This window comes from Tenebrio molitor, chromosome 1 (assembly GCF_963966145.1).
Source record: "Tenebrio molitor chromosome 1, icTenMoli1.1, whole genome shotgun sequence".
NCBI lineage: Eukaryota > Metazoa > Arthropoda > Insecta > Coleoptera > Tenebrionidae > Tenebrio > Tenebrio molitor.
This window is the reverse complement of record NC_091046.1, coordinates 18,508,970-18,533,536: the sequence shown is the minus strand read 5'-3', so window position 1 is coordinate 18,533,536 and position 24,567 is coordinate 18,508,970. Positions and strand designations below refer to the sequence as shown.

At 33.4% G+C, this 24,567-nt stretch overlaps 1 protein-coding gene and 2 long non-coding RNA genes across 6 annotated transcripts in view; 1 reads left to right on the top strand and 2 right to left on the bottom strand.

Annotated features, from left to right (window-relative positions):
* The window catches only part of LOC138128952 (ras-related protein Rap-1), a 79,993-nt gene extending 56,095 nt beyond the window's left edge, over positions 1–23,898 (bottom strand). For all 4 annotated transcript variants that reach the window (XM_069045203.1, XM_069045194.1, XM_069045210.1 and 1 more), the window contains exon 1: positions 23,765–23,898. The gene's annotated coding sequence lies outside the window, so the exon portion shown is untranslated. The remainder of the gene's footprint in view (positions 1–23,764) is intronic.
* Positions 5,956–6,832, bottom strand: LOC138141580 (uncharacterized). Its single transcript, XR_011163196.1, has 2 exons — positions 6,651–6,832; positions 5,956–6,339 (listed from the first exon to the last, which is right to left on the bottom strand). It is a non-coding gene; the product is annotated as an uncharacterized lncRNA (long non-coding RNA).
* LOC138138925 (uncharacterized) lies at positions 7,818–8,325 on the top strand. Its single transcript, XR_011162158.1, has 2 exons — positions 7,818–8,122; positions 8,183–8,325. It is a non-coding gene; the product is annotated as an uncharacterized lncRNA (long non-coding RNA).
* Positions 23,899–24,567: the final 669 nt, after the last annotated feature.

Here is a 24,567-nt window from a genome sequence, read left to right as displayed (position 1 = left end):
ATCCTTCCAATGTTTTCATTAAATTTTTTTATGGAAGGAAATGCTGTTTTTTTAATCCAAAAATTTTTCCAAAGTAGGTATATGTTGCGTAAGTGTAGGAGTGCTTCCTGCCAAAATGTTGTGTGCCCCGGATTTTTGTAAACTCCACAAGCAAGAGGTTTCTCGCAGCGTGGGCGAAATGTCCCTCCCTCCAGATTATTATCAAAGAGTTTGTCAAAAAAGTTATTGTTTTTGCAGTTCCCAAGTCTTCATCATTTAGGTTTGTTCTACCTGTTAGTTAAAATATATATTAGATTATTAACAACAATGTTATTAGAAATTACCACAGTTAACTAATAGCGTGATAGTTGAATTAATCATGATTATGACGACTCAAAACTTGAGTTGCATAGGACGTCTTTTGGATCTTATCTCCATGTCCGTAATTTTGTGGAGGGCTCTTAATTCGCTCCACGCTGAATCATAAAGACAAACCTTCACTACATGGTCCATTTTCACACTTAAAATTTCTTCGTTTACTTCCCAAACCAAATGTTTTGTTATCCTATAATTTCTAATTCTTTTAATAAGATGAGGTGTATCAAATAATGGTGTAATCTCTTGGTCTTGAAGTATTATTTTTCTATCCATTTGTTGAGTGTTTTCTATATAAATTTTGCTTGATTCTCTCAACAACAAATTTAGCAATCTTAGCAGCGGTACTACATTATTTGTGAACGTGACACAGCCTCATTTTGAATTACAAGATAGTGACATAAAGATTGACACTGCTTTGACTGATTTTTAGATTATTGAGATTACTTTGATTTTAAAGTTTTGACTTTTTAAAACATTTGCGCCCTCTTGCGGTGTGGTGAGGGTGCGCTAAACGATTTTCCAAAAATTTATTAGGGACTTTTCATTCTATAGTATTTTATTTTCTCTATGAGAAAATATTACAGTATTCCAGTATAGGCTCCACGATCCCATCACGTAGCGCCTATACTAAATACATGGAGTTATTTTTTTCGGAATTTTTCTACAAAATCAACTTTGAAGCAATGCTTGACTTTTGGTTGGTTACTAGGCACCTAAACGGAGGTCGATGACATATTATTTTTTAAAAAAGTATAATAATTAATTTGTAATTAAATAAAAACGCGAAATCATTTTTTTCGGATTTTCTTGTCCTGGAACGTTTTTTCGCGGTAAGTAAACACTCATTTGATAGATAATTAAAATATGGAGGTCGATGACATTTTCTTTTTTCGTTTACTGTCGTAGTTTTTTTGTTATTTATAAAAAATAAATCCGAAAATAGGCAACCAAAAGTACTTAAGACGACGCGGCCCTTGCCGCTCGGACATAGTTTATGGCTAGTGAGACCGACTTACGCAGGTCCTTATAACGCACTAATACTTTTATGACCGAGGGTTCGGTCAGTCCATTGCTTTGGGCCGTCATTTATTACAGGGGGTCTTCAACGCATTTCAGCTCTGCAATTTTTGCGATGTTATAAAAACAGGTCGCACTGATCAGTGATATAATAATAATAATACTAAAAATAGTGAAATTTAATTTTTTAATTTTGACGGATACTCTGGTGTCGCGGCAGACCGCAGACGTGACCTTGGGTGGAATCCTTCAACTTTAACGGTTTTGAATTTTAAATTTTTTTTTTTTTTTCATTGAAAAAGTGGCAAAGTAGAAAAAATACTGTATGACATCTCGTTTATAAGGCATTTTATCGCACTTACTCCTTTAGGGAGTGCGTGCGATAAAATGCTTCTTATAAGACTCGTACCATAATATACTATTATCGTATTTGCAGTGTCGTGGTAATTTTCATATTTATTATTCTTCCAAAGTTACTAGCAGTTAAACTATTACTTATTTCTTAGCCTCTCTCACTCGTCATTATTGCGTTGCCCCATTGTTAAAATTGGAATTGATTCAGAATATAATCCCCAGTGGTTTCTAAGACAGCCGATTACTGGCAATATCTAGATTCATACGACCATATCTTGTAAATATTCAAGTAACTTCTTAGTGCACAGGACAAAATGCAAAACTTCAGGAACAATTGGTAAATGTTTTTTTTTACCTACAATATGAAAGATGCAGGTATAATAAGTGAAACGACCCTTCCAAATGTTTACCAAAAATGTTGCAGGTAAACAAGAAGGTAGAGAATATCGACATCGACATAGTGTTATTACTTACTACAATTTTTTCAGATAACCAACTTATCAACTTTCATTAATTAATTTCTTTTTATTATTTTAATAAAAATAAAAAAATTGATTTTTAACGCCTTATCTAAATGAATAAAAATTCCAATTGAGTTAATTTTACAATATTAACAATGCAAAATTATAAGTATTTTTTTAGTATTTGGCTGACCTCTTTGATGTCTGGGATCCACTAATTCTGGAAGAAAGTCCCAAAATAAAATGTTTCTAAGTGATTTTCAATTTCCAATTTATCAATTTCATGCCAGAATCCCTTTTAATTATGCAATATTTTAAATCAGAATTGATTTTCTCTTTCGTAGCAGTATATAAACAACGAAGTAACAAATATCACGATTGGTGATATTTGTGGTACTCGTACAGTGGCGGCCATTAATTTGGAAACACCAAGATTTTTCTATTGTAAATTGTTTGTCACTTTGACAATGTTATTGACATATCAATTTTGGCTGCGACAGTCTGTTGAATGCGCTCAACGATGACATGAGTGACATGAGTTCATGACATAACGCTTACACTATCAAATATTAGAAATATCCAGTAAACTAGATTAGGCCGATGTTTCCAAATTAATGGCCGCCAGTGTACCTAATTATAATAAGGATGTGATGTTTTTAATTTTATATGGTTTTCATGATCCATCGTTAAATAAATCAATTGTTAATTCACGTGTGGAATATGGTCACTTTATTACAAGAATTGCATCCGAATTTATTAATCTTTTAACATTCAACCCGATAATATGCTCCAATTTTTCTGTCGCTTTGTTTTGTCACAGAAGTTCGAATGAATGATTTTTCTGAATACAAAATTTCTTTTACCGTATTTGTAGTGCGAGTATTCCCAAATAATGGTTTGTTGGCCGTCGTCAGTGTCGGCATTTCTACCTGACACAAAGCAATGCATTTTATGACCATAACTTCTGCTCGAAGGACCCCCGGCAAATTGATTGACACCCGTCACAATTTACAGAGTATACAACCCACATTCCCCGAAACTGGAATTTTATTTTACTCCACTGGAGCCTTATTAGGTCACTTTACTCTACCGTTTTTATTTTGTTTGTTACCGGATAAGCGAGCAGAAACTTATAAAAAAATGTTTAATTTAGTTCTAAACGAATGTAAACTATTATCAGTAAATACATATTTATGAAGTTGTGATGGATTTTGAAAAAGCCATTCACAAAGCAGTCGAAGAAACTTGGCCCAATATTCGAATTATCGGTTGCCGGTTCCATCTTGCTCAAGCATGAAGCATGGTACCGAAAATACAAAAATGTGGTCTGACAAATGAGTATCATGATAAATCCAGTTCAATTGGTCAGTGGTTACGTGTAAATTCCTCGTCTAGAAATAGTCAATTTTGACTTAAATTGTAAATCATTTCACAATAGGACAGCAAACCGTCTTATAACTACCATAATACCCTCTAACTTTATTGCCCCTTTGTTGTGCAGTGCCGACTCAAGGAAGAGCAAACATCAGGTATAGTTCTCCCAGAGCTGCAGCGGTTTTATGGCAGGGCAATAGTAATTATTACGTCTGTTGAGATGCCGATACGCGACATAAACAGACCCCTGTCAATCATCATTTTCGTTCTATACCTGTCAGTTTACAGGGTAGTACTTGGACGAATTTACGATTAGGGGTTGTACTTGCGGTTTAAACCTATTGTCGGTGTTGTTAACGTTTATACAATGGTACCCTGCCATAAAACCGCTGCAGCTCTGGGAGAACTATAAAGTAACAGCCCCTATTTATTTACGGAATTATTTATGGTAGTTATAAGACGGTTTTCTCTCCTATTCTAAAATGTTTTACAATTTAAGTCAAAATTGACTATTTTTCGACGAGGACTTTAACGTTTGCGTTAACCTATTTAGATCCTGCTGAAATAGGCGATTGCTTTGCAATAAATTTGGGCCGAAAACTCTGGATGCATTACACGCACTACAAATGCATGTGAATCATTTCATCGTAATTTCAATGACTCTATGTATAAAGCACATCCAAATTTATTTCTGTTTTTAGAAAAACTGAAAGAATTTCAAATGGACACTTATGTGAAAATACAAAGTCTACATTTGGTAGCAAAAATTCATAATAAGCATGTCAGAGACAGACAAAAATTTATAAATAATATGATAAAACGACATAATAATAAAGAATTAAGTCGATTAGAATTTTTAAAATGTGTATCTTTCCATTGTAATCTTAAATAATAAATTGTTTTTCCATATAAAGTAACGCTTAAGGTATAAGATTATATGGCAGCACTAAAATTATCCCAATAATGGAAACCAATATTGGCGTTAAGACGATTGTCTCGGCTCGTGCAGCTGCATCCCTTTTCCTTAGTTCAGGGCAGGGATTAAAAATTTATGATAGAACATGTTTTTCATGTTTATTGTAAATTTTGTTATTGTAACGAAATTCCCTTTAGTACTTTGTGTCTTGAAGACAGTAAAGATGATTTGTAATAGTATTGTATATTTAATAAATAAATATAATTTCGTCGGTACGCATTTGTTTTGAGACCGGCTCTGGAATTCACAACAGAGAATTGCTTGAAGCATGATTTATGGTTGTGCTGACCGCCTACAGCAATTGCGACAAAAGGAACGTTTATCTCTGGCCAAATACTTTTAAAGGGCCATATAATCTTATACCTTAAGCGTTACTTTACATGCATTTACTTGCTTTAATTTTCCTGTCTCAGATACAGAAATATTTATGTCGGCCGTCCGCCGACGCCGTCCTTATGGGCAGGTAGGTGTAGATTAATTCCGGGAAGTACAGTGGCGAAATTACCGATAGGCTTAGCATGCCATTAAACGGTGGTGGCGAATTTACCTGTATGTTAATCTCGAAATGTTGCTTGATGGCGAAATTACCAACACCCAACTCGTCCGTTAAAACGGGTTATGCAGGTAAAGAAGTGACCACCGGGAGGAACTCGGATAGGCCCTGACGTGAGGGTCCCCTTCGGGGGACCGATGCGCGGAAAACACTGCAAGGGTCCCCTTCTCGAGGAGCGATGCGCGGTGTATATAAGATCTTTCTTGCCTTCGGGCAAGAAGAAGACGGGGGAGACTGCGGTCTAATACCCCCAGTTGCGGTCCGGGTAAATGACAGACCACAATCTGTTTACCCATAAAGCGTTCCGGCAGACCAACCAATCCCACCGCTCCGTGGGCAACGGGCGTCGCGGTTCGCAATTTATGTGTGGGACTAAGGGGAGAGGGAAGCCCATCGGCCTAGCCGATGCCCTCCCACGGGAACGGAGTCTTAGGCCCGGTATTTCAGTCGTGGGTTAACCCAAATAAAACTGGTTAACTATTAAATTGCTTGGTTAGGTGTTTTTCATTACTTGGTTGGCATCCTAACCAAAGTTTCTCTAACCAAAAAGTTAACCAGCATTTGTTAGTGGGTTAACCCAAATATCTTGGTCAAATCATTCATGTAGGTAGTGGTTATAAAGTAATATGTTTGTTTTGTGTTTTTATAATTGAACTTTTTATTTTATCACGAGTTTGGCAATTAAGGAAAGATCATGCATTAAAATTAAAATTAATGTATGAAACTATCCCACCTCCACCCGGCGGCACGGCAATTTTGCCGGAGTACATACACTATTACGGATATAACTATCAAGTAATAGTGCAGTGCTAATCAACATAATTACCGGCGTCTCGCCTCCGCATTTTGACTTATTATTAATATATTTAATTATTTAATACATTATTACATTGTACATTGATTGTTCCCATTTCTATGACCCGGCTCCACAGGAACATTATTTACAAAATTAAAAACCCTTTCTTCTTCTTGGCTTAATCGTGGTAGATCTTGTTCTTTAAGCCACAAGCCATATTGAGCAGCACAGCTGTGGCTAAAATTATCCACTGCACTTTCTCAATTTTTAAAGAAATTCCAGTGTTAAGAATGGGAAACCTCCCAAACCCGAAATGACTGCTCAACAGGATTCTGAGTTCTGATCTGTACGTCATTATTAGTGTCTGTATTAGTGTTGGCCACGGGGGTAATGACATAATTCTTCAAATGGTATCCACCATCACTCATTCCCCATTTCATTGTTTTCAAATCTGCCACATAAGACTCACTGATTAAAAAAAATTCATGTACAGTTGCGGAATTAAAATTTCGGGCACTACTGCAATGTCATGATATAAACTCTAAAACAACCTTTACGTTAATAACCTTATTTTTTACTCTTGTCATGTTTTTGTCTTTTTGGCATTCAAAAATTGTCATTTGTGGCATAATAACGGGTAGGCAACATATCAAAGCGATGATTTAATGTCAATCATAATGACAGTAGAAGGTGCTTTACAGAGATTTTGTTGAAGTGATAGAAAAATAGTGCCCGAAATTTTAATTCGGCAACTGTACTTACATCATAATAACTTGAAATTATCTTGCTCGATGTACTTATGTACATCTGCAAAATCCCCAACTACAATCAACATGCTGCCACAAGCACGATATATTAATGTTATAATAATTAATATAATAGCATCCCTATTGGTAAAAGAGCATGAAACCTGTTAAATTAACATAAAAATTATACAGTAATTTTGTAATATTAGTATGTATAATTACCAGTTTCTAGGACTTTATATTTTATTTTATTTAACAAAAACCATAAATTTTCAATTTGAATTTGATAAAAGCGTCTCTGTGTTCTCAAAGTTTTTAGTTGCTCCAGCATTACTAGTCGCTGAAGTTCAGCATTTGAAAGGAAAGAAGTTTCGTGGTTTCATTTTCACTTAAAATATTATTTGTTCGTTTTCTTTTAATTACAGGTGAAATAACCCTAGCTTAGAAATGTCATTTCTGACGCTACAACACACTATAATTGATAAAAATCAATAGAGCATTTGCTCTTATGGCAGAAAGCACAAGGTATGAGTAGAAGTATTTGTTTATTCATTTAAAGTTGAGCAAATGATTTTACTCAGACCACAATTTGCTTTTGCTCCTTGCTCATGCTCCCAGGCAAATGCTCCGTTTTCATTCATACGGCCCATTGTGTCTTGTAGTGATGATATTTGTACTTCCTGAGGATATTCAGTATCCACGATTTACATAAACTTACGTCAAGAGAAATTTGTCTTAATCTGTATGGAGTAAGTATGTATCCATTTTTTCGTAAATAATTTTGACAGTAATTTACCGAAATTCGCTGACTTAACCCAACAAATTACTAAATTTTTTGACAAATGCTGTCCAATTTGAAAATCATGGCATGTCATATTTAAAAAACTCCAAGTTTTAAATTAGTATTTTAAAATAAAAATAGCACCTTTAGTCTTATTATTATTAGTATCATTTCAAGCGCAATAATTTTATCTTTCTATTGATACAATTACCTTACCTGTAAGTTTAATTGGCGAGTAGGAATGAACAAAATAGTATATTAAGTATAAAGAACGGTAATGACAATGTACGGATCGAAGACAATTGTTTGAAGGAGGAGCTTGCGACGACTCCAATATTGCCTGAGATCCGTACATTGTCATTAACGTTCGTCATGCTTATGAGATTTTTTGCGCGTTGAATATTTATTACAAAACATTCCTAACTAGAATGCAATGCGATACGACGCCCTTCACATCGTGTTGCCACAATGTCGATTTTTGTATCGCGTTTCTAAGGCAATCTGCAAACAACTACCGCCATTGCAGTTTTTGTGCGCAAATATCGCCAGTTGTGTTGAAAAACAAGCAGTAAAATGAGTGATATTAGTGATTCCGAAAACGAAGTGGATATTGTAGAAGAAACTTTGAATGTGGGGTGCGTCACAAATAAAGAATTTTTGAAACTAACGACCTCAACGTGTAATTAAGAAGACAAGGAAAATTTGTGGTATAAAAATTTTGATAATACTAATGTCGCGGCAAGTTCGCTAATATTATTTCATTGCAGCGGCAAGGAATGCCGACCACAAGAGCCGTGTGAGTTTCCAGAAAGTGCTAACATCTTGTCTTCAACTTCTGTCTACATAAAAATTATTATAATAATCGATTAATTTTGAATAAACTTTACTTACCGTTCTAGAACACCAAAAATTACTTACCATCGAGTTTATCGTTAGCAACGAGTAAACAGAGCTTACCATCTTGGAAACAGACGTGGTAAACAACCAAATAGAGTACAATCGCGCAAAAACGTTCAATACAATGTTAATTGCCTATGTTCGAGTTTGAGAATACACAGGCTGTATAAATGACAATGATTATTTTTTTGGATTATCAAAATAAAAATTGAAAAGTTTTCATTCTTATAATTGCCGACGCCCAAGTTCAGGCCATGTCTCATTTCGCTAATGATTTTAAGCAGTCCGGCTAAAAATCTGATATTGGTACTCGTATATCAAAAACAACAAAGCAATTTACACCACATATTACAGACAGGAATTTACGGTTGAGAACTGAACAACCCTTGACTTTCATGAATTTACAAATATCGAATAGATACTCCGCAAAAAGTGTGTATTTAGAGAAGTATATATGTATGTATTTTTAATTTTGTTTCGTTAAACAACAAAATCTTTATATTTTTTCAATACTTAAAACAATACCAATAAATTTAAAATCGGCTTTTATTAAATACTTTTTAACAACTGCATTAGACAAGTATACAGGGTGTTATGGACGTTCATGTAGAAAGAGAACTTGTCAAAAGAATCAACATTTTTATTTACCATTTTTTCCGAAAATGTGCCGTTGTAGAGTTAAAATTAACGGTGTGTCCGAGTTGGGCCCTTTAATCCGATGACCTGTAATAATCGCTGTCTTGACAGCATCCGAGTTCAGTTCCTACTTATTTGAGGTAATCCTTTGACAATTCTATCCATTTACGGTTATACCATAGCAAAAAGAATGTTTTAAAATTAAGATTTTTGTTTCAGAAATATTTACATTACTTTACATAAGAATGTACAAAAAACATTAGATAGATAGATAGATACAAACAAACAAACAAGTCAATTATTATTGCTTAATTACCTACTGTTAGAGTGTATTTATAACAAACAGCTTCAACGAAATATAACCTGGATATAGAATTATTCGCTAATTTTGACATCATACTCGTATTTTTTAAATAATCTTGCTTTCTTTTGACGTCAGGCCGAAACTTTTTTTCAAATTTGTTGGCTCTGTTGATTTTTACATGAGTGTAAGTTTGAAAATTAACAATATTTCAACAAAACGGTACATATATCAGGATAGCTATTAGCTATTAGCTAGCCATAGACGAACAACGTCGAGCATTTTTACGACCGACACCATAAACATCCACGCCACTCCACGGAATTATCCGTCGTGCTGGTCCACCACGAGTAAATCGGCCTGTTTATGGAAGAATCTGACGATTTACGCGACGGATTTGCATGGCACGTGGCTCTTTGGAAATTTCAAGAGGTCGCACGCCACGCCAACGGCATTTACAGTTCACAATGTCTCAAATTAACAAGAAAAGAAAATTAGTTATTATTACTAGTGCTACTGCTCTAATGTACTATACAATTTTTGCAAATAATAATGGAAACAAAAAAGCAAACCACGTTTATGGCAAAAATAATAGTTACGTGAAAGGGAGAAATATAGTGACATAGAATTGCGCGTTAATGAACATGACGATCTTTGTTAGTCATTTTTGCTGCACTACCGAAATTGTTATAAATACCATAGTGGAGTAACGTTAGGTTTTTATTTCGGAACCGGTAGCAAGAGCTCGGATTTGAACGAAACTTTTTAAATGAGTTATAAATAAAACATATTAAAACATATTACTTTATTGTTTATTTATAAGAACTGAAATTTTCCAGTTAGAAATTGTTATTTTCGCAAGAAAAATACTAGTGAACAATATAGAATGACTTTGGGAAGAGTATATTGTTATATTGAAACTTGTTTGGAATTAATTGTATGTGGAAAAAGAACAATAGGCAGATGTTCGGTAGCCCGGTGTTGACCGACTCAGATAGAAACACGTTCAGTTTGTCTTCTAGAGTCGCATAGTTAGCATTTTTTGAAGAAAATATATAATTATTTTTAATGGTTTTTGACAAAAAAGTGTTTAGTAATACCATGCGATCGAAAATAAAAAAAATCCAGAGGTCCGTGAGTAATACGCTTCAGTTGGCAACACGTAAAAATGTAATTCAAATGTCATCACTCATCAGATGTCATTACAATGGAGAACTATCATTATTAATTATTGACTATTAAAATTGCTATTGCAATATGTTCACTTCAGAGCAAAAAATGTTCATTGTGCAGTGTTACTTCAGAAACGGCGAATCGTCCTATTCAACACCTCTAGTTTTCGAGGAATTTCAACAAAAGTTTCCGGACTTTTAAGGCACTTACAGTGGAGAGTAAAAAAAACCAGACATAATTTTTGACATAACAGTCATAAGTGTGAAACCGCCCTTCCTACATTTAAACTTATTTAGACTGATTGTGACAGTTTAGTTAATAACTGTGCTACAATCGTGTCAAAAATAAATTACTCTCTAGGATTTAGGTATATTCGATACTAGGTTGCCATAAATTTGGTTAGGTTGGGGGCTATGTGGTTTCTGGTGGCGGATAAAAGATATCTCAAAAATGTAAGGCTGTGGCTAATTCCTTGTCACAGTTGCAAATTAATGACTAATGCCTCGCTAAGTGATGATGATTTTTCGTTTCACAATCAATTTTGGTTTCTGTCGGCATATTTAATTGAACTTAATCCCTCAATTCATAGTAACCAACCTTAGGCATTCTTCAAAATTACTTCTGAAAATTCTAGTTACACAACATGAAAAACGTTATTTCTCTAAAAGTTCGAAATATAGGGAGTAATTTATTTTTGACAAGGTAGTAGGTACGTCTGATCAATTCTTCAAATGTTCCAGTTGTCATAAACTGTCACATTGACAATAAAGAATGGGTTATATTGAATTTTTGAATATGCCACAATTTTGATGCCCGTTTTTTTTACTCCCAACTGTACCAAGAACTTGCCTTGATTATTTTGTTTTTCCTTTCCTGTTATATGTTATAAAAAATTGTCAAAATTTGAACAGTATTTTGAATTAGTATCTCGTATTGTCAAATTAAAAATTTTAACACGTAAAACAACCGACAAAAACACAACATGGAAGTAGCGCAAACTTTTCAATAATTTATTTAAACAAAACAATTCGGTTGCCATGGTGACCATAGCACTGCCGATCTTTAAAAATATCCCAATTTAACTATTATAAAAAAAAATAAGCACAAATATAATTTCAAGATTATTTATTAAAGAAATCATAATGAGTCGCTTTTTGTGACGGTGAGTGTATTTCCCACTATGAGCGTCAATTTTTAACCTATAAAGGTTTTAGTATTTTGTATTCATGACATAAAAAAAAATATATTACAATCGGAACTCTTGCTACCGGTTCCGAAATAACGCCGTATTTTTGTCTATCGTTACTTCACTACCAATCAATTTTTAACGCCATGCAAACGTGTGCGTTTATTTTGTAAAAATATGGCATGCAAGTCGTCGGATTTGCATGGCTCGCGATGTGGCGCGTCAAGTCTGCATAAATGCACAGTTTTATCCGTCATTTTTGCTCGCCGCATGCAAATGTGGCGAAAAATGTGTTCGTCTATGGCTAGCTATTGTGCTACTTTGTGCTCTCGGAGAAAAAAATTACCTGGGGTAGTACTCAAAATATTTGTCGGAGACCGTCTAGTTATTGACAGGCACAATATGACAATAAATTTCTTTAAGTAGGGTCTTTGTTTATTTAGGGCTTAAGTCAGAATTCCTTACGAAGATACAAGGACTATATTCATCATTCGGTTTTTTCGATGGCGTTGAAAAAAATGCAGTTCAAAAACATAATTGTGAATGAATCGTAGAGATATTACAAAAACTATTGTACAATACACGTCAGTTAGGGCCTTTACTGGCTCGCCAGTATTACTCGACTCCCTCTGCGAGCTCGTCTCACAAAATCTCTGGCTCGGCCGTAAAGGCTATCGTAACGGACTTCTACTGTAAAATACGATATCATTGCGATTATTTTGAAATGGAAAGTTGATATAAAATGGAAAGTGATTTCAATGTGCGGGGTCTCAAATAGGGACTTAAAAAATTGTAAAAAAAATTAATGCTTTTAGAAAAATTATAAAAAAATTCTGGGAGTTTATTCCGCGCTGTACTGGTGATTAAAGTTTCTACATGAACCTCCATAACACCCTGTAATCTATATAGATATCTTCTTAAATCTACAACTTTTAGCAGATCCATACTTATATGACATGTCTCGTATTATACACAAAGTGGTAAAAGGTTCATTGGAATATCTATTTCCTGAAGTAATTAAAAGCCCTAAAGTTTATACAAATCAGGTCATCATTAAATTTGCTGCTCGCTTTCAACTTTCCAACAATTAAATTTCGCAAACTGATAATTCGTCAATCAAGTTGAATGTGAACACGAATTTACATGTATGGGTGTAGCTATAATACCAAAATTATTTATAGAATTACTACACTAACCCCCAATTCCATAATCAGCCTAAAGTTACTTTAACATTAAAGTTTACCATTTACCATAGAAACATATTGTTGCAACAATCCATTAAAGTTACTTTAAGATAAAGTCGACTTTTTAAGTTTATTATGAAACTGGCCCTAAAATGCGTGCGAAAATAGTACCGAGTGACTATAAATGATTGAAAATTATTTTGTTATGTTGGTAACACATTTGAAATCTTTAGTTGGCGACATCGTTGGCATGACACACGTTATTTTTAAAATTAAAACAAACGTCAAAAAAATCTAAATCGACAATGTACTTCGTGACTTAACCTAACCTAAATAGAAATGACTGACAGATAATGCACGACAAGACTTGCACTACCAACTGCATCAGTGTTGCCAATCCACTATTTTCTTTCAATCATTTATAGTCACTCGGTATATTAAAAGACAAGTTTCATAAGACCAGTTTTTAAGCACGAATTCAAGATTAAAAAACGAGTGGCGAATGAGTGCCTCAAGGTCTTATGAAACGAGTTTTTTATACCATTTTTTGTAATTTGCCCGTTTTTAAACAAACATGTTTACTTTCCTCGATTTAGGGATTTTCGTGGCGGTTGGTAATGTCTTAATTTTAAAAGTGAAAATTTGATCAAGTCTTCAAAGTCGCCTTTTGTTTTATCCAAATTCTGTCACAAAACACGAATATGAAAGATAATCTTTCATGTATGTACGCCCGCTGAAATACGTGAAATTCCCAAAAATACGGTCGCGAATTTGTTGCTTGATAAATCCTTATAAATAATTCTTTGCACATTTTGTAATTTAAACTGCCACGCATGACGAATCAAGCTTTGCCAACCTAAAAATTTTCGTAAAATGTTCCGTGAAATAATGGCTATAAGGACATCCCAGATGATGACGTCGCGTTCGTTAATATGCCTATTAGAGAATCAAAATGGAGGCAAATTAAAAAAAGAGCCTTTAAAACACTAAAGCTTTAAGGGTTGCTTAGGTAACAGCAAATTCACACATTTATACACAATTTATAATAAATATACATGGCAACGAAACAACAACAATTGACCATTTCTATATCAACGATTAATGACACAGATTACTTCGAAAAGGTATTTCAATTTACTTTTTTTGTTATAATTTTCAGATTGTAGTGCAGGTATAATAAAAAACAGCGTATGATACACGTTTATAAAGGCCTTTAAAGCACTTGCGACGTTAAAAGCACTCCGCTACGCGTCGTGCTCTTAAACTCGTCTAATATACTATTTTTCCCTATATTTTCCCTATATACGAGGGGTCGTTTTTATATTCCGGGACTGGGCCATTTCCAATTTTAATGTAATTTTTCATTACAATGGTTTTTAATCAGGTATATCTTAGTAATGTGTTTGACAATTTCGAGAACAATTGCAGCAGTATTAGTTCTAATATCTGTCAGTTTGTGTTGTCGCGTATCAAAATGAACAAACTTGTATATCGAACAGTTATAAAATTCCAAACAAAACAAGGAAAAGCTCCAAAAATTATGCGTGAAGAAGTATTGGCCGTATACGGGGATGATTATTCTTCCAAATCGACTAATTGCGAATGGTCAAAATTGTTTAAGTATGGTCGAAAAATCACTGGATGATGATCTCTGCCAGGCAACTGTTTTTTGTGATTGGCAAGGAATTTTAATGATGATTCTCTGGATAAGGGTAGTACGGTAACAGGAGAGTATTATGCAAACTTAATGCATCGCTTCAGAGATTCTATTAAAGTGAAAAGGCGCGGAAAACTGACGCAAGGTGTCCCGTTACTCCGCGACAATGCACCAGTCCTGAAGTCAAGATTTTAAAAAGCTGCCATTGCTGAATGTGACTTCGTAAAAATTGACCATCAGCCTTATAGTCGAGATCTAGTCCCTTGTGACTATTTGCCGTTTCCAAATCTCAAAAAAACCTTAAGGGGAACAAAACTGAGGGTGGACTACGAACTTAGAGCGGCTGTTGAAAGGCATTTTGCAGACAAACCAAATTAATATTTTTATAATGGATTAAAAATGTTATTGAAACAATGTAATACTTGTATTCAAAAGCAAAAAGCCTATATTCAACAATATATTTTTGTTGCTGTTCTAATCTTTTTATTTCATGCCTAGTCCGGGAATATAAAAACGACCCCTCGTATTTCCTCATAAACTTGTATCATAATACGAGTATACTATTTTAATGCAAATGCAAACGATAAGTGTGTAATTATTAATCTTCAGTCAATTAGGATTCTGTTAAAACAGTCAATATTATGGTGTTCTAAAATATGTATCAGCGACGTTTCATGTTGTCAAACTTACCTAAATATGTAAAAAATGTGACGCTCAAATTTCAAAAAGACATCTTTACATGTGGAAAAAATTTTAATAAATCGACTTCTTGATTTTTGAGGTGTACTCTATAATTTTGAAATTAACTGTACATGAAAAAAATATGGAAAAAATTTTGCAGTTAACGATAATACAATGTAAATAAAGATATATTCGTACGTCATTACCTTGCAATGTTGTCGTAATGGATTTAAGATAATTTTTACGATTTCCAAAGCTTGTAAATTTTCTATTATGCAGGATTAGATATTGGTAGTGAGTGATCGTGTACTTTGTCATATTATGTACGATTCAAGGTAGTTTTCATGACAATTTAATACATACACACAGGGTGTTTCTGAAACAAGTACATTAATTTTAACTGGTAATAGAACTCATCAAAAAGAACAACTAAAATTAAAACGAGCAAACGTCCGTTATTCGAAAAGTTTGGAAAAAATCAAAACTTTTTTGTATTATAATAGACATACAGACAGAATGGTCTGTTATATTTGAAATATCTGTATAAAATATGATAAAAATAGTACTACCTATTATGTACAAATTTGTTGGAGTTTTTGAAAAATTACCACAAAATTCTCCAATAATTTCAAGCCATTTATTTCGTTGCTCGAATTCTCCTGGCAATTCAAAGAGTGGCCTATTTTTATTTCCACACAAAATATATTTTCTCCCCATTATTAAAATTAACGATTTCAATATAAACAAAGGACAAAGACAATAATACCTAATTATGAATTGAAAAGTTTTGACAATTTCGTTTTCAAATCATAGTTCCTAATGTTAAATTTGGGGGCGTCACTGTACGTACTCTCCACGGCCTACTTGACGGGAACACTTTTTCATACCAAGTGGGCCTAGCGTTTTGATACAGTTGGCCATGGTCTTATAAGGGCATTGGCGACATCTCTTGACAATATAAAGAAAAGTGACTCCAATTTTCGTAGCCACTCTGTACTGTGCGACGAAAAAACAATTTGTCAATAATTTTATATTTTTTGTATCTGAAAAGTTAATTCCACACAATAATATAATTTGTTGATACAGCGCTTCATTGCAAAAACATACTTCGTAAACATTTAAACATTTGCTACTAACAAGAATAATTGACGCAGATTGCGGCAAACTATATAGGATCTAGTCCCACCAAAGTCCTGAAAAGTGTATGATTGCTACATAGTGCTCATGATGAAAAGTATCTGGCTACAAAGGTAAAATTTCTGAGTTCCCTAGAGGAAGAATTATTAATAATTATTAGGCCAACTCGACACCAAACCTTTGAAGCAATAAACATTGACCGGCCAACTCGACACCAAAAAAAGCAGGTAGTTTTCAAAGACACCCCAAGAGATAGGCCAACTCGACACTAAGCGCCCACTCACTACCTATCTATATGATGCCCCCTAGTAGAGGGTATTTCCTGAAGGGCAGGCGTCTTTTCCGCATCAACCATTGCTTATATCACCCCCAGGTACAATTTTGGTGTACTGCTTTTAGTGGAGTAACGTTAGGTTTTTATCTCGGAACCGGTAGCAAGAGCTCGGATTTGAACGAAATTTTTTTAATGTGTTATAAATAAAACATATTAAAACTTTTATAGGTTAAAAATTGCCGCTCATTGTTTCTTTCATTAATTTATTGTTTATTTATAAGAACTGAAATTTTCCAGTTAGAAATCGTTATTTTCGCAAGAAAAATACTAGAGAACAATATAGAATGACTTTGGGAAGAGTATATTGTTATATTGAAACTTGTTTGGAATTAATTGTATGTGGAAAAGAAGAACAATAGGCAGATGTTCGGTAGCCCGGTGTTAACCGGCTCAGATAGAAACACGTTCAGTTTGTCTTCCAGAGTCGCATAGTTAGCATTTTTTGAAGAAAATATACAATTATTTTTAATGGTTTTTGACAAAAAAGTGTTTAGTAATACCATGCGATCAAAAATTAAAAAAAACAGAGGTCCGTGAGTAATACGCTTCAGTTGGCAACACGTAAAAATGTAATTCAAATGTCATCAGATGTCATTACAATGGAGAACTGTCATTATTAATTATTGACTATTAAAATTGCTATTGCAATATGTTCACTTCAGAGCAAAACATTTTCATTGTGCAGTGTTACTTCAGAAACGGCGAATCGTCCTATTCAACGCCTCTAGTTTTCGAGGAATTTCAACAAAAGTTTCCGGACTTTCAAGGCACTTACAGTGGAGAGTAAAAAAAAACAGACATAATTTTTGACATAACAGTCATAAGTGTGAACCGCCCTTCCTACATTTAAACTTATTTGGACTGATTGTGACAGTTTAGTTAATAACTGTGCTACAATTGTGTCAAAAATAAATTACTCTCTAGGATTTAGGGGGTATTCGATACTAGGTTGCCATAAATTTGGTTAGGTTGGGGGCTATGTGGTTTCTGGTGGCAGACAAAAGATATGTGAAAAATGTAAGCCTGTGGCTAATTCCTTGTCACAGTTGCAAATTAATGACCTTGATTATTTTGTTTTTCCATTCCTGAAAAACAACGTGTCAAAAATAGGCTGTAATTGCCCACCATCAACAATTTTAGATGAAAATGACATAGAAGAGGATGAAACCGGGGAAAATATTTAATTTTTATAATACACTTTCAGCATCTCTTGTATATTTTTTACCAATACCCGTCACAATGATCGTTTGAAGACTTCTACTCACTTTGAATTTTAAGTAATTCATTGTCTTAGAATTTTTTTTTGATATCATGTGGTGCTACTTAAGTTATTCTTGGCCAAAGAATATCCGACAAACAAAACATTAAACATAGGAAAATAAGATTTTAATGAAAAATGATAAAAGTTATTTTTTAGGAAAAAATGTTGTTATAAAAAATTGTCAAAATTTGAAGAGTACTTATTTTGAATTAGTATCTCGTATTGTCAAATTAAAAATTTTAACACGTAAAACAACCGACAAAAACACAACATGGAAGTAGCGCAAACTTTTCAATAATTTATTTAAACAAAACAATTCGGTTGCCATGGTGACCATAGCACTCCCGATCTTTGAAAATATCCCAATTTAACTATTATAAAAAAAAAATAAGCACAAATATAATCTCAAGATTATTTATTAAAGAAATCATAATGAGTCGCTTTTTGTGCCGGTGAGTGTATTTCCCACTATGAGCGTCAATTTTTAACCTATAAAGGTTTTAGTGTTTTGTATTCATGACATAAAAAAAAAAAAAAATTATTACAATCGGAACTCTTGCTACCGGTTCCGAAATAACGCCGTATTTTTGTCTATCGTTACTCCACTATTTTCCGCTCTAGGAGTTCGAGAAATTGCACTTAAGTTCTTAAGGAGTGCGTTATAGACACTTCATAATTTTTGTTTGCTACGCACTATTTTATCGTTCTACCTTACGCACCCAAATATTAATATTTTTGTAAAAACTCTTCTTGAGTATCAATGTTTTATATACATAAAAATTCAGAGTATTAGAACGCAAATAATTGTAAAAACCAAAAAAGTAAAAGAAGCGGAGAACTTTGTATCTCAGAAAATATTTGAATATGATAATTCTCAAATATCAGAATATGATTATGTAGATACAGAATGTCCCAAAATTGGCGTACAAACTACTTACTACCTTATCGAGGATGCTTAAATGTACCTACATGAAAAAAATATGGAAAAAATGTTTCCGACAAAAAAATCAATTATTTTTATTATTATTATTATTAACGGTAATACATACAATGTAAACAAAGATATATTCGTACATCATTACCTTGCAATGTTACCGTAGTGAATTTAAAATATTTTTTTCGATTTCTAAAGCTTCTAAAGTTTCTATTATTAAAATTTTGTATTATGCAGGATTAAATATTGGTAGTGACTGATCTTGTACTTTGTGATAATATGTACGACTAGAGGTAGCTGTCATGACAATTTCAGACATATATTTCAAAATAATTGACGTGATAAGTGCCACTTTCAAAGACCACCAAATCAGCAAATAAGTCCATTTTTTTAACATTTTTCTGACGTTTACGGTAATCTCTTCTACACCGTAGTGCACCGTTAGTACGCCAATTTTGGGACACTCTGTATAAGATTAATAATTAATTAGTAGTTTAAAATTAAAAAGAGCTTATATTAATAACATAATTACATAAACATTTTTGTTTTATAATACAAAAATTTCCGATAATATTGCGGAATCTGGAAAAGTGCCCCGAATGCTTGCAGCGTTTCCACGTTGAATGGCAAGGGAAATCCTCTCGAAAAGGAATTTCTTTGATTTTGAATCGCCTGATTCCGCGATAAGTCGGTTTGCGATGACATTATATGTAGTTAATATTTAATTGTAAATGTCCTATAAAAATAACATTATATTTGTATATTATAAAAAAATGTATTTCCTTATCTCATTTTATAATCCCTCATATATTCCCGCAAGAACTCTGGTCACTGGCTGCGATATTAAAGAGGGTACCGTCCCAGGTAGACAGTGCCGCGTTGGCTTGACCGCGGTGCCGAGTTGGCCGGTTATCCATGGGCTACCGATGGTGCCGAGATGGCCTGTTGTACTTTATTGCAAATTTTACCTAGGTATAATAAAGTGCCGAGTTGGCGTCCGCCCTGTCTGACCGGCGCTTGTGATGCCATGAATTCACTAATTTGACAATAAGAGATAGCGAAGATTTGGGCTCTGCTATCTTAGTTAAAGTTCAGGACATTAATATAATAATTACAAATCGCCATCATTCACTATTTCGAGGAAGCTTTACCTGGAAATTTGTTAAAAGTAGATCGGATAATTTAGGTAGTGTTGTAGACTTTACTAATATTATGAAAAATTCAAGTAAGTATAAATAATATTACAAGGAAAGTAGGAATTACTGTTAATTAAAATTTGAAAATTGTGATATTAACGCAACTGCAAGAAAAATAAATAAATGACTTTATGTCCGATTTTTTTTTTTTTTTTTGATAAGATAATAGTATATTATGTTATGAGGAACAAAAATGAAGTTTTATGTGCTGCGGCTGGTAGAATGGCTGCCGAACGCAGTGAGGCAGACAAACCAGCCAAAGCACATAAAATAATTTTTGCTCCGAATAACGTACAGGGCAAGTCACGAAGGTTTATTTCTGAATTTATTTTGTACGCAACCAAAAATACTAATTACGCTGACAACTTGATACCGTTTATAATGTGTTTTAATTTAGTAGTCAACGTAGGTATGTAATTTGGCTAAAAATGTCAAAATGACAGTTGATGAATTTTATTTTTGATTTCATTATTCAGAACAGGAAAACGTCATTTTCACATTTTTAGTCAAATTACATACCTACGTTGATTACTAAATTAAATCACATTATAAACGGTATCAAGGAGTCAGCGTCATCAGTATTTTTGGTTGCCTACAAAATAAATTCAGAAATAAACCTTATGTGACTTGCCCTGTATACTATTTTCTCTTCAAACCTTCATAACAAATTATTTAAGACATGTTAAGAGACCAGGTAGGAATTTCAAATGATTTAGCTAGTTTACTTTACAGCCGCTCAACAGCGGAGATAATAACTTCACGGACGCTCCTCAGCGGAAATAATAACTTCACGGGCGCTGGTCAGCTCGTTAGATGCCATGACAATGAAGTGACACTTTAGCATTATCAATGCAGCAGTGCAATCTCATATTTTACGGACGTTTGAAGAAAAAATAGTATTATATCATTCAGAGTAGGTCTTTTTGTGCTTCGCCCAGTTGCTCTGGGCTTGGCACAAAAGACTCACTTCTACTCTTTATGCTATAATATACTATGTATTTCGTGTTCGATTCCCGAGATACATAACGTGAAAAGTGGTATACTTATAACTAAATAAATTTTAAAATTGTAAGGAATCTGAAAGCCCGCAGGGCAAAAATAAAGTATTACTACTATAACTAAATATATAAATTTTTCAATTTATATCCTAGCTTGACATCTGTCACACCGCAAAATGTACAATTAATTCATATTTTTCAAAATTTTTGCCTAAACGAACACGAAAAACGTTGTGTGCATCTCGGCCAAAAAGTGCCTTTTGTCCCCGCCTGTTTTCAAGTCTCGGCCCGCCTCCCTAGTAACTTTTCAGTTGCTAGGTTATTGATAGGGAATTTTAGATAACACTAAATCCAGTCGCAGTTGGCAACTCTCGGAGGCGCCATTTTGACAGAAACGTCACGCTCACAGAAGACAGAACGGAGAACGACTTGCGCAAACGTTTTTCGACGTACACTGTGCGCATGTCTATAAAATTGAGTTTTGGTACAAAATTTTAGAATTCAAATAGAAAATGCCACGTCGTCTCCTCAAAGTTGGGACCAAACGGTTAATATTGACTTGTTTAGAGACATTTATTGAAGCCAACGGGAAAACAACTCACAAAAAGACGAACATCACCAATAAAGTTAACTCTATTTGTGCTTTTTTGTTTTACATTTTGTCTAGTAAGTGTTGTACTTTGATACCTTCTGTTTTGATTACCTTTAGTAGGTAATCCCCAGGCGTTTTTCGCGTTTGTCTTACTGCCAAATGACCATTTCCTTCGTTCTTCATTAATATCGAGAATTGCATGAGGTTATTTCGAAGTTTTTACGTTAAATAATCTGTACCTGGATATAGCCCCACTTTTCAACAGACGTGATCACAGAATCAGACAGATGTTTTTAGTTTCTCCTACTTCAAATATTAATTTCCGTTATTAATATTGATAAATACATTAAAAACATTGCTTTACTACCATGGTCAAGTTTTGACAATTCTGACATTTTCACATCATGTTCACACCACACAAATATTTAGTGTAAAACGTATGCAGCACACAGCTAAACAGCGCCTACTATGTTTTTCGTTGTGGTCACAATCAAAGTGAATAGATATTAGTATCCATTACATGTATATTTTAAAGTAAATTAATAGTAAATTCACTTGGTCTTCTAAAAGTTGATCTCGATCCCATCATTCTTTAATTTTGGACCCGAATATATTGAACACAGTTTTAGATTCACTGAGTTTCGGACAAGTGTCAAAGCAGGTAAGTTTTATTACAAAACTCAACATTTAAAATGAATGCTCTATTCTATAGTATTCAGAGTAGAAGTGTTTCGCCCAGTTGCCGTTCAATCTCTGGCCTTGGCACAAAAAGACTCACTTCTACTCGTAATGATACAGGATCAATATAAATGATTGACCTATCACAGTTAGCGTTGAAAACCCACACAAATTTTGGATGTGCCGCTAGCCTCGTAACCTTAGACAAACTAGTAGACAGATTTCCACTACTGCCGGTAGCGTCACCTATCAGCGATACGAGTCTCACTCATGTTATGAGGCTTGCGGCACATTCAACTACGTCACCAACGCCTACTGCAATGGGACAATCATTTATAATGGACCCTGTATAATCTACTATTTGTTCTTAGCCTCCTTTGACTATTTTTTTCTGTACGGTATAAAAACATTATTAACATAAATTATTGTAAAACTTGCTATAAATAATAAAGATTAACTAACTGTTATGGTAATAATAATAATAATGTTTAAGACAGACAAAAATGCAAATGTAGTAAAAAAATTATGTCATTCCAATATAACGTAATATTGAAATTGTTACAATTATTTTGTTAAGTCGTACTATGACATAAATAAATCTACAAAATTGTAAATTTGATATTCAAGGAAAAAGTTTCTATCGGCAGATATTAAGTAGATCACATAAATGTTCTTAAAGAAACTTGAAAAGAAAACTTTACTTAATTCGCAGTTTTACAAACCGCTCAGAATTGACTTGTTTTTTCTGGATCATTAAACTTCCCCAACATTCTTATTCAAATTGTAATATTGATTTATAAATATAAGAAGATAGACTAAATTTTCTGAAAAAAACCATTGGAAAGAAAATTATTTTTATATAAAAAGACATTTATTCTCTAAAAATGTACTAGGTTTAATGTTATAAATATTGTTTTTGGTTTTCTTAATTTGGAAAAAATCTGTCAGTCAAATAAGTTTAAAATATCGACATTCATGGTTAAAGAACTTTTTGTGTTGCGTTATATGTAATAAAATTCTAACAAACCTAGTTTTATGTTTAAATTGGGTGATCAAAAAATGCTATGGTAGAACGCTAGTTTGTTTTTGCGAAAAAAGATAAATCCATCTGTTTTTCATAAAGTAGAATAAATATTTTTGTTCGATAAAATAAATTGTCCAATTTGATATATTACATCAATATTATTTGTGTAGTTGTCATTATTCTGATAAACCCGATATGATAAGCATGAATATAATTATAACTGTGCCAGTAAATTTAATTTAACGGTTTAATGCAAAGTAGAATAATTATTTTATACGAAAAACAAAACGAAAGTTAAAAACCCCCGTCTGATATTTGTCTCTTTGGTTTTTGATGACTAAAGGTGAATGGAATGATAATGTATAGTTGTATTCGTTATCTTTTATTTAATTCTATAATAGACATATTGCGCAAAAGTTTCTCGTAGGTAAAATAATACTTTTCAACAGATTCAATTGACAAAAAAGATAATCTACTTACCCGTAAGTTGCTCGGGGAAAATAACGTCGGATATAAAATGTGAAAGGTAAGTCATTAACTGATCTAAAGCTACACTACTGGAACCAACAGGTTGGCAGCGAATCTTTGACTGTTCCCGGAGCGGCTCCGGTCGGGCTCCGGGCCCGCGTCTGCGCAAACGCCACTGATCAACATGTGCTGAAAGACAAGATCATTGAACTACTTTTACACTGACAATTTATGTTGAATCGCTGCTGCAAAGAAACTGTCCTGCAATTATGAATAACGTGAAATTCTAAAACAATCTCGAGCTACCTTTTGAAGGTTTTAGCGATCCTGCAGTTAGAAAATTAAAAGTTGAATAAAAAAGCTTTAGCAAATCCTAATCAATTTATTAGGTATATCTGCTTATTAAAGTATTGAATATGAAATTTATTTAGGTACTAAATAAATTACAACTACAGATACATACCTTTCAACAGTATAATTGTTGCATAAAGAAGCAAATTTATATCACTACCATTATTTATTTAAAAGTTTTGATGTTTTCAAAATTCTCCAAATTATCTATCACACGTAATCAGTTATTTGGGTCTATTCTGTAACTAATCTGTTAATTTTTAACAAGCTGTTTATTTTAGAATTTCAACAGTACCTTTAATTTTTTTAACAGCTAGAGTTATTCTGTAACTCATTTTTAAACAGGTATGTTAAAAAAATAATTTTATGTTCGATTGTATTATAATTCATGATTTATGATATCGTTTAGTGTCCACAAAGTATCTGCTTATGGACTAGTCCATAAAGATAGTAAAACGGTCGCT